A 15,090-nucleotide genomic window follows, 5' to 3' on the forward strand; every position below is an offset into this window, starting at 1 on the left:
TTTTAATAAATAATAATAAATTAAATAATTTTTCCTACTGATCTTTCTAAGTGTATAATGTTATAAGTTTTTAAAAATGTTCTCATAATAAGCATATGGACTCCAGTTCCTCACAGTTCCACCTACTCCGAATTGCCTTAAATCCAATTATTTAATTCCCTTTATTATGTGTCTGTCATCTGGTAACATTTGAGTTTATGACCCCTGTTTAAAGGTTTCTGTAAATTTAATGAAAATGGTTTCATGGATACTTGAAGTAGTTGAGGCGTTATCACTTGATAGATGTCTCAGGAACAGGATTGAAGATGTATAGTCCTTTAAAAATTAAAAGCTGTCTCTGTAATCCTACCAGTATGACAAAATACAGCTGGTTTGCTACATGACACAGAATAGTGATTCCTTTCCTCAAATTTCCTTAGCAGGGATGTGCCTTTATTCTGGGTTGCAATATAAAAGTAAATTTTATTTATGGAAACTTTTATTTTAAATTACTTCTCATAATCTCAATGTCCCTTCATAATGTATAAAAATCTATTCTGGGAGTAGATCTCTGTATGCTAGTCCTTGTTCTAGGAATAAGCAATACAACCTAGAATTGAATGTCTTGGTCCTCAAGGAACTTACTGAAATTTCTGTTTTGAGATCTTATATGTTTATAAAATAATCTAAGAAAACTGCCATAAAATAGACATCATAGTGTCTAAGTCTCCCTTGTAAAGGTCTATTATAAATCTCCCCTTCAATATAGAGTAGATGGAAGAAATAATCAAGGTAATCTTTTTCACCAAAAAACTGTAGCAAGTATACTTGTTTGTCCTAATCTATATCTATATCTGTATCTATAATCTCTATGAATCATTCAAATATCTATCTTTTGAGAGAGAGACAGAGACCTGAGATAACAATATTGATACACTTAATTTGGAATATTATTTATCAATGAAAATAATGTCCAAATTGGACATTAGGATAGATCTTCAATTTATATTCCAAGAAAAACTGAAAAGAGAAAAGGGCGAAGTAGCTCAGGCATCGCTCTAGTCTTTGCTTGGGAAGGGTTGTCGGTGTTAGATTGTAAGCAGCCTCCTTCTTAACATTTTCCATGAATGAAAAAGTATTTTCTATTCCAGCTCTGAGATTTCAAAATAGGGCACACTATAGTGCTGGTGATATCAACCATGATAGTAAAGATAAGAGATCAGGAAAAAGTGTAGCCTGATGTGTACTCGGTCTTTTGTTTTTTATTTGCTTTTAAATTTTAAAACAATTTTTAATCCAAGTGTAGAAACCCCATGTTTAGTACCCCTAAACGAACAGCTTCAGATAGCAACTTTTTTTATTTAAAGGCAGTTTCAAAACTTGAAAGAAAGTATATGGAACCAATTTAACTACTATTTGATAACATCTGGAACAGAATAAAAGATCCATTATTCATAAACGACTCAATGCTGAGTCCTGAGCTAGGTTGCTTGCATCCATTTTGTTTCATTTACTGATTATAAAACTCCGTGATGAGTGTTATTTCTATTCAAAATTTATAGCTGAAGAAAGTGAGATTTCAATATTTTAACTAATTTACCAAGGTATATATTATACAGTAGAGTTGGGACTAAACTAAGGAGAGACTAGAAACCCCATCCATGATTTCTTTTTTTTTTTTTTTCTCTTTGCCCAGCTGTAAAATTAGGGAAAAAAAATCTCTTAAGTTTCTTCCAGCTCTGAAATACTGATTCCTATTTAAATAATATCTCAAATAGATATTAGTAAAATTCTGTATATCTTTTTCCATTCTTAGTAAGTTGATTTATTCATATCTTCAATATCTTCAATATAGATCAAGAAGAGTAGATCTTGAATTGAGCTAGTCAGAGACATACATTTCTTACATGTTCTCCCTAATGCCTCTGGATATCTTTTCACATTGTAGTAACAAAAAATGGAATATTAGATATAACTTTAATATAGATTGACCCTATAATCTCCTTTAACTAAAGGATCTTATGCTAGTGACTCTCTAAACATTTATATTGCTGCTTAGAGGCCCAGCCAACAAAGGAAGTCTTCAGTAGCTGGAGACATCACTCCATCATTTCTTTTTCATTTACTAATTCTATATTTTTATTTATGCATGTATATGTCTGATTTTTCCACCTACATAAAAGCGGGAGGGCTCTTAATAAAGCTATTGTCACCTGTTTTACTGTTACACTTTTCCCCTGCTTCTCATTTCCTCTTAACCCAGAGTTATTTGTGGTGTCAGACAGACCTTGTGTACAGTTTATATTATTATAAGGTATTATAATAAAGATATTGTTATCTTTATTAACATTCAGTATTTGCCTCCAGAGCTAGTGACACCAGAAAACTTACAGAAAACACACACACACACACACACACACACACACACACACACACACACCACAGATTAGCCAGAGGGTATTTTTATTTATTAGGTTCCTGGTGTACAATTAAAATGAAAATAACATGTTAAAACAAGTGCACATTGCTGATTTCAGTCTGCCTGAACAGCAACCATCTGTTAAAGTAAAATTCACACTGACTTTCCCAGCAATGAAAGTCCTTCTTACATAATGTATGTGACAACAGAGGGAAACCTAAATTCAGAGAAAAATATTGGGTGAGAAATAGTGAATGTCCTTTGAACAGGTCAAAAGTCAATTCTATAAACTTCTTGTCTTAAGAATAAGACATACACTATTTACAATATGTCATTGAAAATTTCTTTACTGATTTAGAATTCAAATGGCTGTAATTTCTTTAAAAGACCAAGAAAAAAAAATTCCTAAGTATTCATATGTTCTTTATGTGCTTCTTAATATGGTTATCTCTTCCTTGATTTGTTCCATAAGGGACATGTTGGATGAAAAATTTAAGGCCTTTCAATAGTCCCTGATATCTACTTTAAAAGAGTATATCAAACTGTTCTGTACATTTCATTGTTTGATATTATTTTAATACTTTGGGCAGCCCCATTCCTCTGTTCATGTTTTTCTTCCTGTGTCTGCAACACCAGAAAGTTCTAGTTTTCTGATCTTCCTAAATTTCTTTTGTGGTAATACTTTTCTCTTCTTATCTGGTAAATGTAGGCATTGCTCATTTTTTAAATTTATTATTTATTTATTTATTTATTTATTTATTTTTGAGACAGAGTTTCACTCTCGTTGTCTAGGCTGGAGTGGAATGGTGTGATCTTGGCTCACTGCAACTTCTGCCTCCCGAGTTCAAGCGATTCTCCTGCCTCAGCCTCCTGAGTAGCTGGGATTACAGGCATGCACCACCACACCCAGCAAATTTTTGTATTTTTAGTAGATATGGGGTTTCACCATGTTGGCCAGGCTGGTCTTGAACTCCTGACCTCAGGTGATCCACCTGCCTCAGCCTCCCAAAATGCTGAGATTACAGTGCTCATTCTTTTTTCACTATCTTTTTCTCTTTATTACACTGGAAATACTATTACCCCTCCATTTACCTCTGAGAATAAAGATCTACATTTGTGCTATTATTCCTGACTGATTTTCTGAGTTTCAGCATTTCCATGTAATAGTTACTTCTACCTTAATTAGAACTGATATTCCACTGACATCTCAATTGAATGATTCATTTTAGATATGCAATTACTCGCAATTAATTGAGGTTATTTTGTTTATAAAGTTGCTTACATAATAACTCCAGAGGTATGTTGAGCTCCAGAATTGGTTGCATCAGCTACACAGTGTTTTCTGTGTTTCCACTCTACATGTCTTGGCTTTGACTCTCTATTTAAGCTGGTACTAAGATAGCTTCAGTTGTTCTGGGCATCACATCTAGACATATAATTGTTGAAAGTAAGGTGATGAACCAGCTATTCCTATGACCTTTTGTTAGAGACAAGTACCCTTACCCAAAACTAGCTCCAACTTCACAAGACCAATAGATTTCCCTTCATTTGTCTCTGGCCGTAACTGAGACTAATTCTGTTTTCTAAGCCAATTATTAACAGGGAGAAATGAAAATCATGACTGGTTTAGACTAATAACCCGGGGTTGAATGAATATTGGGGAGGCAATAAGAATGTCCTTGATTATATCACATCCTTTCTATTACTAACCAGCAAAATTCTATCAATCTTTATAGCATGTATCTTGTAAATCTTTTTATACCTACAAAACACAAAACCTCCATATATTTTTGTCTACACTGTTTATATAAATTTTACCATGTGCAGACTTGCTGACCAATATTTCTGTATGTCTTAGCTAACCTGAATACTTGCTTTATTTATTTGTAGAGGAAAATATTACATTGAGATTTAGACATCAAGTCCTTTGATCCCATGGGCCCCACAAGTCCTCACTCTAATCTGGGGTTTACTGTACACCCGAATATCCCTGTATAAGTCCCAACAGGAGCTACTATAGGTAGTCTTTGGCATTACCACTACCTGATCCTTTACCGTTTCTACGTTCTTGTATCATTAATGTCTGACCGGCTGACAAAAGGTCAAAATGTTTTCTTATTCCCAGTTAAGTCAACAGCCTTATAGGAACAAATCCAAAAGATAATATAAATGATTCATTTTGAAATATAGAACTTATATTGATGATATGCATATATGTAGACTTCATTGGGAATATATAAGGAAATGCAGATAAGTATTTAAAGAAAAAGATTATACGATATTTAAAAATCATAAAACTTCAACGATGGTAATGTTGTTTCATGGACTAATAATAGTCCATAGTAGCAATGAAGTAAAACAATCTATATATCCATTCATTACATATTTACTCTCTCTATATAAAATATTGGATCAATTTTTTCTAGGATGTTTCTAGCTTCTAGACACAGGTAACTCATATCTTCACATGGATGCACTTTATCCGTTTTCACTTCTTATCATTTTTTCTAAAAAAATCTAATTTGTCTCAATTATATTTAAAAAGACCCATTTATTTCACATAAGAACAAGCCATGTGGAAACAATGAATTGTAAGCATATATGATTTTACATAGGAAAATGCTTTTATGATAGGAGAGAAATAAGTATTTCTACACAGCAATTGCATGAAATTCACATCATAACTCTTTCTGAGAATATCTGAGAAACATACTCATTTGTCACATGCAGATGAAAATTAAATAACTGTCAAAATGTCAGCTATATAGACATACAAGCTAATAAATAAAAATTCTATATTCCAATCAAAAATGTGTTCTTTTGCTGCTAATGAAGAAGTCTCTAGGAAATTTTATCTGTTCACAGCTATAGACATCTTGGTTTAACTGACTCTTTGATGAAAAAATGAGAAGACAAAGCACTTGTCTTCCATTCAGGTTTGTTGTTTCATTGATGTCACTGAATACAGTATAAATAATAATGAGCCTCTGACTACTTACAGCTTTTCTCAGCATTAAATATGCTGCTTGATGAATAGCAGAAATAATAAACTGTATTTAACTCTTGGATGTCATAGTTTTAGTATTTAGGCTCTATTACCTTCATTATTTTCTGAGTGGAACCTCTGAATTTTCCCTGGCATTTGGGAAGCTAAACTCCATGACAGAAGAAGACATATAGGATTTAACCACGGAACACTGAAAAGAATAAACAGTTAAAAATCATGTGTTTCTCTTTAAGAAACAGACACAGGAACTCATTTGGGAGAAAATATGAGTGCTCCGTAGATGGAGACACAAAATCAAAATAAAAAGTAGACAGTTCAGATGAATGATCTGAAACTTGTTGAAGTGACTGATGGCAATTACTACAACACTAAATTCATTTTGATGTTTTTGGTGAAAAGAAGCGAAACCTGCAAAGACACGACGAGCAGGGGATGTTTGCCTAGAAATTTCAATCATGGGCACACTGCAGAATCAAGAGTAATACAATGATTTCAGGAACCAATTAAACCAACACAAACCAAAGTTATTCAAAACAAAACAAAAAACAAGCAACAAAACTACAAGTAAACGTTTCACAAAGGCTCTGAGAATGCTCTGTAGACCTTGTATATGGGATACCTTAGCAGCTTTAGCCTGGGGCAGATGGTTGCCAAAAGGCAGCAGTGAGGGCTGAAAGAAAGCTTTAGATTTTGTTCCTGCTTTTTGCCTATTCACTTGCTTGGGATAATCAGTGCCTCCCCTCACTGCAGGGAACTACCAGAGCTGATATATGCATAAAAAGGATAAGCAAAAGTCCTGCTAAGGTAAAGTACTGATAAAATTAAAACTAAACAACAAGCTACGCCGGGACATTCAATTCCTTACAATCTCCCTGAAAACGGCTAGATTATAATCTAGAGTGATGTTATCATTTCTACTATGACATATAATTTAGCACTGAATATATTTATATGTGTATATGTATATGCAGTATACATATAGGTAGCACTATTTGTATAGGTGACTCTTGAACAACTTAAGGGTAAGAGGCACCAACTGTCATGCATTGGAAAATCCATATATAACTCTTCACTCCCCCAAAACTTAACTGCTAATAGGCTGCTGTAGACCCAAAGTCTTACCAAAAACATAAGTAGTTAATTAACATGTATTTTGTATGTTATGTGGATTATATAATGTATTATTACAATAAAGTAAACTAGAGAAAAGAGACTGCTATTAAGAAAATCATAAGGAAGACAAAATATTCTTGCTATTTGTTAGGTGAAAGTGGATTACCATAAAGTTCATCATTCATGTTGTCTTCATGTTGAATAGGCTGAGGAGGAAGAGGAAGAGGAGGGGTTGGTCTTACTGTCTCAGGGGTGGAAGAAGAGGAAGATACTTCGTGTATAAGTGGACTTTCTCAGTTAAAATCTGTGTTGTCCAGGAGTCAACCATATATATACACATATATATATGGTTATATGTGTATATATATATGTGTATATGTGTGTCTATATATGTGTATATATGTATATATACACATAATATATATAGGAGCTAAGATATGTATATATAATATACACATATACACATATATATTCAGACTTACAAAGTTAATGGTGATACTGAAAAACTATGCATTTGCATTCATATTATTTATTAAAATAAATTTTAGAATTAGTAAAATATTCCTATAGAGATATTATTAAGACATAAATAAAGACAAATAGCTAAGTCAACCTTAAAGAGAGAATATAAAATGAAAATGAGCAGTAGAATTTTCTGCCCATTTCAGCCAACCAATGGGTTGGCTTATGCACAAGACACCAACACATGTTGTAAAGCCATAGCAGTAACAATAATGTTAAAACAAGAACAGAGAAATATAGACATATGAAGCAACATGAAAATTTAAGAGCACATCTATGTGTATGTGAACATTTAATAATAAATAAAATTGACACCATAAGTTAAGAAAATTATGAGTTCTTTAGTAGGTAGTATTAGATTACTGACTCATTATAGAGAAAAAATATAAAATGGAATTTCATATGTAAACATGGACTACATAACACAAATTGCATGTGAAAAGTAAAATTAAGGAATTAATAGAAAACATCATAGGAATTTATATCAATCGTCAAGAATGAGGAAAAAGTTTTTTTCATGTTTTCTATAATGAAGAACTCCATGACAAAGTTAATAATCTATATTAGATTATAATTAGATATATTAGATAATTATATAATTAATAATCTATATTAGAGAATATAGAAGATATTTGTAATATCTGAAAGCAACAAAGGAGTTATTCCTTCTACTGTGCAAGTAACTTCTACATATTCACAAGAGTGAAACAGCAACTTCAAAACATTAATGGACATTGTATACAAACAAGTAGTTTTAAAGAATAAATATCAAAATCTAGCAAAATATGACCAAATTCTTTAGTAATGAGAGAAATACAATAAAGGAAAATTAACTGTCATTTTATACCCAGGGTACTGGTAAAATTTTAAAAAAGGTAATACCAAGTATTGATGCCATCCTACAGATGGCAGTCACTCTAGAGAGCAAACTAACACTATTTAGTCTATAAGTATATAGTCTATAACAGCCTATGAACCAAAAATTTCACGTTTAGGTACACAGCACAAATTTTTACACTATTTCAAAAGGGGCAGGCACGTGCATATTCAATGTGCAGTTTTATTCATGGAAGCAGAGAGGTGAAGGCAAATAGAATCAGCCATCACTGGGAGTGTGAAGAGTCAGACCATGGACTATTATTAAGCAGTTAATTACAACATATATATGCGATATTGGCAAATAAACTGTATTAAACCACAGTTTAAATAGAGAATGTAAAATTCAAGCTAGAAAGTAAGGTAAAATCAAAGATATATTAAAATCAAAGAAAATTCAGAGTATGACATGCTTTTCATCTACTTTTGGTAGAAGACATGTTAGTCTACCAGTGGAAAGAAAAAAATACTTAGTTATATATTCAGCATCCATACAGTAAAAATCAAAGTAATTACTGATAAATGAGTAATGAGATTTGAGCCATAGGAAATGAGATTTGTTCTGCAAGTGAGGCAGAGAGCTAATTCACATGCTCAACTTCTTAGAGAAAATACTTTAGTGTGATAAACAACATTATTCATTATATATTCATGAGTTCTAAAGGGCTGTACTTTACTAGAAACTCATGTCTCAGTCAAAAAACTAACGCCAAAGTACAGTTCAAAGCACAGTTGGTCAAACCTGCTGTATGGACAATCAAGACCCAAGACAAGAACTTAGCTTTTAGCATTCAGCTCAGCTTTTAGCATTCATTAGAGGAGAGAGTAGAACATGTAGTCTTAGAAAACCTATACACACAAATATGTTTTACTGTCTCCCAGACATTTAATAGGTATTGAACAATCAGGTCAAAAGTTAAAAATAAGTTAAGAGTAGTTCTTATGCTTTAATATCGGCCAACAAGAGGGTAGAGTTGACATTTTGTTTTGAATCTTGAAAGCTTAGAAAGGTTGCATGCCCAATGGAATGTGTTATTGATGACTATTGATTCCCCAAAATACCATCAAAAAAGTAGACTAAAAATCAAAGATAGGGCTATTAGTCCTACCAGGAAATAACATCATCTTGAGAGAGAGGAAAGTCAGAGATTACTTGAAGGATTTTAGGAGCTAAGACAAATAAGTTTAAGATGACTCCTTCAGGGAGGAGAATGGATTGAGATTTGACAGAGTTTATGATATAATGCATTTGGATTGATGGGAACAAAGTGAAAATATAGTAGTGAGTCTTAATGATTAGTGAGGATAGGTTCATTTTCCAAAATAAAGCAATATTAGTTTATAGTCTAATCTCTGGAAGTATGTAAGTACTGGAACAAATATTTAATATTTTTATCAGTGCTTTTGAGCAAAGAAACAGAAATGTAGGCCCAGTCCTAATATCATCTAAATTAAGAAATGGAATTATATTGGTTTCCCTGCCAGCCACTTTGCTCCAAAATTTATCATTGGAGTGTGAAAAGGAAAACACTCAGAATCATTTCAGAAAGTAATTTTTAATACTTTAATGCATACAAAAGATAATTATGCAAATTAAAATGATAATGATGTACCATAACATACCTATTACAATGGCTAAACCTATCATATTTCAGCATAAATAACTAAAGAAAAAAATGACTAAACCTAAAAAATTGACATAGCAATTCCTGGCAAGGATACGGAACAGCAGTAACTTTCATTTATTACTGCTGGTAATGAAAATGGTATAGTACTTTGGAAGACAGTTTGGCAGTTTCTTACAAAGCTCAACATGTTCTTACCATGTGATCTAGCAATTGGCTTCCTAAATATTTACGTAACTTATTTGAAATGTATGCAAATACAAAAAAACTTTGTAATTTATTCATAATCAATGAAAACTAGAAATAAACAGATATTCATCAATAGGTGAATAGAGAAATTAATATATATGCATTCTTACAATGGAATATTTTTCAGTGATAAAAATTAGACTAATGAGCACATTGCTAAGTAAAATAAACAATCCTGAAAAGACAAATAATGTATGATTTCATTTATATGAAAGTCTGAAAAAGGCAAAAATATAAAGATAGTCAAAATATCAGTGGTTGCCAGGAATTTGGGAGAAGGAGAAAATTTGAATAGACAAAGTATAGGGGATATTTTAGGGTGATGAAACTATTCTGTATTATACTGTAATGGTTAGTGCATGACACTTCTCCTGCGGAAGTCTTTCTTCTGGGTTTTCTCAGTGAAACAGCAAGAAAATAACAGTATATGTGCTAAACTATGTGTACACATATACCTATGATTATTTCTCTGTGTAAACCCATGTTTATTTGGTTTTGTTGTTGTTGTTGTTGTTGTTGTTTGTTTTTTGCAACGGAGTTTTGCTCTTTTTGCCCAGGCTGTCAAAACCCATAGAACTTAGGACCACAAAAAAGTGAATATTAATGTATGCATTTTTGTTGTTGTTGTTGTTTTTGAGATGAAGTTTTCCTCTCATTGCCCAGACTGGAGTGCAGAGGCCTGAACTCGGATCACTGCAATCTCTGCCTCCCAGGTTCAAGCGATTCTCTTGCTTCAACTTCCCAAGGAGCTGAGATTACAGGCACCTGCCACCACACCCTACTAATTTTTTTTGTATTTTTAGTAGAGATGGGGTTTCATCATGTTGGCCAGGCTGGTTTTGAACTCCTGACCTCAGGTAATCCACCTGCCTCAGCCTCCCAAAGTCCTGGGTTCACAGGCATGAGCCACTGTGCCCGGCCAACTTTTTCTTTTTAAAATGTTAGGGGAGACCCAGGACAGAATGTAGAACTCATTGAATAAAGTTGGAGAAAAGGTGCTGCTGAATTTAGTAACTTTGAAAATGACTGGACTCTGTGACTAAAACGGAAATAAAGAATACATAGCACTATACTCTAATTGATATGTTTTTTTTTTTCTACTGGGGTACGCTTAACAATTCTGATGTAGTACACATATGTAATGAAATTGAAAAATCAAATAAATGAATGGAAGATAGAACAAAAGTTCTTATTTTAGCAGGGTGAGGTTACAAATGAACAAGGACAGGAGACTGGAATTATCTGTGTAGTCAGGAACTGCAGTTAGAGATATCAAAATGATCCCATGCTTAGCTTAATAAAGATTCATATGTTCGGTGGCTCACGCCTGTAATCCCAGCACTTTGGGAGGCCGACGGGGGGGGGCGGATCACCTAAGGTCAGGAGTTCGAGACCAGCCTGACCAACATGCAGAAATCCCATCTCTACTAAAAATACAAAATTAGCCTGGCATGGTGGTGCGTGCCTGTAATCCAAACTACTCAGGAGGCTGAGGCAGGAGAACCGCTTGAACCTGGGAGGCACAGGTTGCAGTGAGCTGAGAGCACACTATTGCACTCCAGCCTGGGCAAAAAAAGCAAAACTCTGTTGCAAAAAACAAACAACAACAACAAAACCAAAGAAACATGGGTTTACACAGAGAAATAATCATAGGTATATGTGTACACATAGTTTAGCACATATACTGTTATTTTCTTGCAGTTTCACTGAGAAAACCCAGAAGAAAGACTTCCCCAGGAGAAGCAAGTACATCTAGCATTGAAATCTTGGTTTCTAACATAGCTCAAAGGAATCAGAGCTCCTTGCAGAAATGGCCAAATCTAAGGAGGGGGCAGAAAATATACAAAGGGGCATGGAACATTTGGTACTGCCAGAATGTACAGATATTCCATAAAAATTCCATAATGATGAACTCCTTAAGATTTTTACAAATATATACTTCTAATTACTAAAGTTTATAACACAAATGACCCTGAATAGCCAAAACAATCTTTAGAACAAATGCTGGAGGCATTACACTTCCTGATTTCAGAGTGTATTAAAAAGTTATAGTAACTAAAACAATATTTAATTGGCATAGAAACAGACATATAGAGTAATGAAATAGAAAACAGAGCATAGAAATTCATATATATAAAGTCAACTTATTTTTGATGAGTGCCAAGAATACATAACAGGAAAATGATAATCTCTTGAACAAATGGTGTTGGGGAAAACTGAATATCCACATACAGAATAATGAAATTAAGTCTTACCTTAACATAAAATGTTACCTTACATAAAATGTTTTACCTCATATAAAAATCAACCTAGACCTGGCGCAGTGCCTCACATCTGTAATCCCAGCATTTTGGGAGACCGAGGGAGGTTCATCACCTGAGGTCAGGAGTTTGAAACCAGCCTGACCAACATGGTGAGACCCCGTCTCTAGTAAAAATACAAAAAAATAGCCAGGTGAGTTGCTGCATGCCTGTAATCCCAGCTACTTGGGAGGCTGAGGCAGGAGAATGGCTTGAACCCAGGAGGTGGAGGCTGTAGTGAGCTGAGATCGCGGCACTGCACTCCAGCCTGGGTGACAGAGCCAGACTCTGTGTCAAACAATAGCAACCAATTTAAAATGGATTGAGGACCTAAAACTAAAACTCCCAGAAGAAAAAATATGAAAAAACCTTATTGATATTAGTCTTGCATACGACTTCATGGATATGACACCAAATGCATAACAATAAAAGGAAGACAGAGTGGCTCAAGCCTGTAATCCCAGCACTTTGGGAGGCCGAGACGGGCGGATCACGAGGTCAGGAGATCGAGACCATCCTGGCTAACACGGTGAAACCCCGTCTCTACTAAAAAATACAAAACTAGCCGGGCGAGGTGGCGGGCGCCTGTAGTCCCAGCTACTCGGGAGGCTGAGGCAGGAGAATGGCGTGAACCCGGGAGGCGGAGCTTGCAGTGAGCTGAGATCCAGCCACTGTACTCCAGCCTGGGTGACAGCGAGACAACGTCTCAAAAAAAAAAAAAAAAAAAAAAGGAAGACAGAGAGTAGTACACTAAACTGAGCGGCTATTGCACAGCAAAAGAAATAATCACAGAGTAAAGAGAACACTTACGAATGGGAGAAAATATTTGCAAAGCAGGTGTCAGATAAGGGGTTAATTTCCAAAATATAAAAGGAGCTCCTCCAACTAAATTCCAAAATAAACTAATAACCTGGTCAAAATATGGGCTAAAGACTTGAGCAGACATCTTTTCCAAAGAAGACGTATGAACGGCTATATGAAATTATGCTCAATTTCACCAATCATCAGGGAAATGCCAATTAAAGCCATAATGAGATATCACCTAAAACCTGCTAGGATGACTGTCATTAAAAAAAAAAAAAAAAAAAAAAGGACAACACGTTTTGGTAAGGTTGTGTAAAAAGAAAACTGGAACCTGTTTGTTGTTGGCAGGAATGCAAAATATTGCAGTCACTATGGAAAACTGTATAGAGATTCCTCAAAAAATTACAAAATAAAACATCCATATGATTCAGTAATTCCACTTCAGGGTATTTATCCAAAAAGTTTAAATCATAATCATAAAATAATATTGGCAGCACTATGTTTATGGATAAACAATATTCACAATAGCCAAGACATGGAAATAAACTAAACATGCATTGATGGATAAATGAATAAAGAAAATGGAACATACATATAGTGGAATATTACTCAGCTTTAGAAAATGATATCTTAACACTGTGCAACAACATGGATAAACTTTGAAGACACATGAAGTAAAATAAGCAATTACAGAAAGACAAATCCTGCATGATCACATGTATGAAAATATCTAAAATAGTCTAACTCATAGAATAAGAAAGTAAACTGTTGCTTGCCGGAGTGTGAGGGGAGGAGAAAATAGAGAATTATTAATTAGTGGGCCTAAAGTCTCAACTGTACAAGATGAATATGTTTTAGAGGTATGCTGTAAAACATTATCTTCATAGTTAACTATACTGTATTTTACACTTGAAGATTTATTAGCAGGGCAGATCTAATTTAAATGTTCTTACCACAATAAGTAAAATTTTAAAAGAAAATAAAGCTAAAAGGTAATATAAGGAAATATATCAAAGTAGGTTACTTTATTATGAAATACAATTTTGTGAGCCATAAACAAAGAATAACAATGTTGCAAAACATAAAGTAAAAAAATAAAAGAATAAGTTAATTAAAAAAACCCACAATTACAAAGAAAATGCACAAAGATTAAAATATGGAAAAGAGACACAGGACCCAACTGAAAGACTGTCAATGGCCAAAACTGAAATAATTTTGGCAATAAAACATAGTATTATTAAATTATAAGTCAAGGTATAAAATAAATGTTTATAAGATCATATGGACATTAATAGTTGAAAATTCTCTTTGCAGAAGAATTTCAAATGTTTTATGTAGCTAAGCATCACTCTCAAATGTTTGGCATAATTCTCTACTCCTTAAATGTGAGCCATACATAGTTACCTTATTCCAGAGTACAGTACGGAAGATGCAAAAAGTAACTTCAAAGTGGAGAAACTTGGAAAACACTGCCTCAGCCAAGCGATTTGATTAAGTTATGTCAACAGAATGTATTATGATTATGATGTGATGGAAGCGGAACTTTACTTCTCTGTCCTTCCTCCCCCCAGAACATAACCCTTGCATAATCATCAGAAAAGTATCAAACATAACCTGACTGAGGGACATACTACCACACATCTCACCAGTACTCCCCCAAATTTTCAAAATCATTAAAAACAAGGAATCTGAGAAAATGTCACAGTCAAGAGGAAACTAAGGAGATAAGATTACTTAAATGTGATTGTCTTATTGTTTCATATTAACTAAATCTAGATTATAGTTAGAGCTTCCAGAAGCTTCTGTTTGCTTTACAGGTAAAATGATTTGAAACCACCTCGCCAGGCAAATAATTATTTGCTTAGACAGAAATTACAAATTAAGCATCTCCACACCTTTGATGCTGTTTTAACTCATACATGTAACAAGTAGGTCATTATTAAACAGGTCATTATTCCTGAAGTCACTATAGATAGAAGTCTATAGACTTCTATAGAATTCACTAAGGTAAAGAGGCCATTTTGAAAAAGAAAAAAAAAAAGATTAAATCATACATGTAGTGCGTGGTCAACTGTAAGCACATACAGGACATTACTAAAAGTCAATTTATCATTGTAATTCTTTAACATGTATTATGTTCCAGAGGGTGTGTGCTAGGAGAGCTAGGTGAAGTGTCTTCAGAATACATTTAAAATA

The 15,090-nt window shown here is 33.8% G+C and overlaps 1 long non-coding RNA gene across 1 annotated transcript in view; it reads right to left on the minus strand.

Annotated features, from left to right (window-relative positions):
* Positions 1-14,356, minus strand: part of LOC108529792 (uncharacterized) — an 18,715-nt gene extending 4,359 nt beyond the window's left edge. Inside the window, exons 1-2 of the long non-coding RNA XR_001885675.1 lie at positions 14,299-14,356; positions 3,681-3,824 (exon numbers count right to left, since the gene is read on the minus strand). This is a non-coding gene — a long non-coding RNA (uncharacterized LOC108529792). The remainder of the gene's footprint in view (positions 1-3,680; positions 3,825-14,298) is intronic.
* Between the last annotated feature and the right edge of the window lie 734 nt (positions 14,357-15,090).

Source organism: Rhinopithecus bieti, unplaced genomic scaffold (genome assembly GCF_001698545.2).
Source record: "Rhinopithecus bieti isolate Rb0 unplaced genomic scaffold, ASM169854v2 scaffold_6113, whole genome shotgun sequence".
In the NCBI taxonomy this organism is placed as follows: Eukaryota; Metazoa; Chordata; class Mammalia; order Primates; family Cercopithecidae; genus Rhinopithecus; species Rhinopithecus bieti.